We start from the raw sequence: 2,575 nt of genomic DNA on the forward strand, positions 1-2,575 counted from the left end.
AGCAGGAAAACCTGCCATGCTGCCCAAAGCACGGGGGACCTGCAGCCACTGGGGAGGTGTCTCAACCTCAACCTTGGTGGGCGCTGCAGGCGCCCAGGTCGTTTTGGTCTATGAGGGCAGGCACAGAGGGGAATAGAACCCGGCCCAGCAATGCCCAGCTACCAACCGGGGCAGCTTTGCCACGGGATGACAAGGCTGAGGGGAGACAGGGAACAGGATGGGATTCAAATCCTGCTTTCCAGAGAAGACAACCCCCACGGGGCTCCATGCTCAAACGAGACCATTACGTCCAGCTCAACAGGCGAACTGGAGCCCGGAGCCAGAGCTGGGAGTTACAGAGCAAGGCAACCAGTTCAGATTTCATTTCGGCATCACGCCACTCTCTGGAGCTCACACGTGGTGCTCGCCCTCATGCTCCTCTTCAAGGACTGTCTTTTATCAAGGTGCTAAAGCCTGGGCAAGCAACCACATGCACGCAGCAGGGGTGCTTGGATCACTTGAAAGACGAGAGGCTGGATTTGGATGGGGTTTGCGGCTGTGCAGCCCTGCGCCCTCTCCATTTGCTCTTCCCCTTGGCTGTTTGAGTTGCCTGGCAGACGCTCAGACAGCCGCGCCGAGCCCCTGTGCAAACGACAAGAGGTGGGCATCTCCATGGTGCCACCAAAAAGGGATGGGGATGGAGGTGTGCGAAGTCCAGGCGTCAAATCCTCGGTGTGTCCATCTCCTGAGCCCGTGCCAAGACCCCGGGGACCATGTCGCTCCAGGCTATCTCCACTTTCTCTTCCCTCCTGACTCCAATTTGTTGAAGCCAGTTCATCGTTTTCAAGCTTTACAGCTTGATTTGTTTATTTTAGCTGTTATTTCACTGCTCTCTTCAGCCTATAAATTTCAAGGTCATCCCGTGCTCACCCTTGGATGAATAAACAAGCGTGGCAGGGCCATGTGCGGGGAATAAACTCACCACGGTGCTGGAACCGCCCCAGCCCTTGCTCTGTGCAGTGCCCGGCATCGGTGGGGAAGGGGACCCACCCCTGGATTGGGACCGGGATGCTCCAGTTAGGCACCCAGGAGAGACCAGGTGAGGGGCAACAAATCCAAGCTGCTCCCTAAATAATTGCAACAATGTCTGCCCATGGAGCCGCATGGGTGTTCTGACATCAGGCTGTGGAGGAACGGAGCTCCCGGCAGGGTGCAATGCCCCAAAGGCTGCTGAGACACGTGGCCGGGGACAAGGGCACCCGGCACTTGCTCCCAAGACCTTCACGCCATGCTGAGCTGCAACACTGCTTTTCTGTGGCTGCCAAGCTGGGGAGACCTCGTATTCACAGCATGCTCTGCAGCCCTGGCCCCACTCCCCCAGCACTATGGGCTCTGATTTTGCCCAAAAGAAGCCAATCTTTTTTTAATTGTTTTTAAAAAAGGTCAATTATTTTCTGGGCAAGCCTCATCTAGGAGGCAGGGCAGCCAGTGCAGGCTGCCAGCATGACGCCGGCTCAGCTCCTGGTGCCTGTGATGAGCTCCACTCCGATGAGCAGGAGTGGAGCTGCCAGGCTGGTAACGCATCACCCCCAGGCTGAGACGGGTCCTGGTGCTCACCAGGAGGTGACAGACCTGGGAGCGCTGGCCCAGCTCCATGTCACTGTCACCGCTAGTGGCGCAGGACAGATCTCAGCAGCTGCAGTTGTGCTCAGCATCACTCTCCTCCTCAGCAGCGATTCTTGTGGGACACGTAGCTAAACAGCCCGATTTTCCAGAGACTGGCAAGCTTGATCAGCATGCGGGGTCCTGCCAGCCCTGGCAGCCCCCGGCAGAGCAACCACCCCAGCAGCCACCCCGTGCACTCATGGCACTTGCAGAGATGCATTTAAGCATCCTTAAAGTCCTTTTAAGCACACTTAAGATCCTCAGGTTTCCTAAAGCCCTCCAGGATCCTGATGTTTAGGAAGCCAGAGTCAGTATTAAATTCATCAATATGCAAATTGCATAATTTATTATGTCCCTCCCAGCAGATCATGCACCGGACACAGGGCTGTCTGTTGGGTGCTTTGCTCTGGAAGTCACCGGATGAACAACCCTCAGCATCTCGTATCTACCCGCTGCCAACCCGGGGCCTCCCAAACCCAACCATCGGTCCCTAAACATGGGTGATGGCGTTGGGAGGGATGGGAAAAGGATTTGAGCAGGAACGGGTTGGCATGCACATGGCTGAGCCTCGGCAGTGTGGAAATGTCCCCTCCCACGCACGAAGCTTTGGGGGTGACCAGGAGACCGTGTTCCCCAAACTCCTTCACCTTCTGCCACAGAGACGGGGACCAGTTTCATCGCCAGATGAGCCAACACACTGATACGTGACCAAGCCAAATGCAATTCCTTGCGCTCGCAGTGGTTGTGCAGAGGTGACGGCTACCGGATTTCCCTGGTGAGCTCCCCCGAGCCAGGGCCACGGCAGCAACGTGGTGCTGGCCCGGCACAGCCCTCGCACCTACGGCTGAGCCAGCGACCGGGACGTGCAGTGCAGGGGTGGCTTGGTGCAATGCTTATGGGTAGGCGTCTCCGCTCTGTGCCGCGGGGCTGT

At 57.3% G+C, this 2,575-nt stretch overlaps 1 protein-coding gene across 1 annotated transcript in view; it reads right to left on the reverse strand.

Moving 5' to 3' along the window:
• The window catches only part of NCOR2 (nuclear receptor corepressor 2), a gene marked incomplete at its 3' end in the record, with an annotated part of 186,193 nt that overhangs the window by 35,837 nt on the left and 147,781 nt on the right, over positions 1-2,575 (reverse strand). The window lies entirely within an intron of this gene.

The sequence above is a fragment of the Pygoscelis adeliae genome, unplaced genomic scaffold (genome assembly GCF_000699105.1).
Source record: "Pygoscelis adeliae isolate BGI_AS28 unplaced genomic scaffold, ASM69910v1 Scaffold353, whole genome shotgun sequence".
In the NCBI taxonomy this organism is placed as follows: domain Eukaryota; kingdom Metazoa; phylum Chordata; class Aves; order Sphenisciformes; family Spheniscidae; genus Pygoscelis; species Pygoscelis adeliae.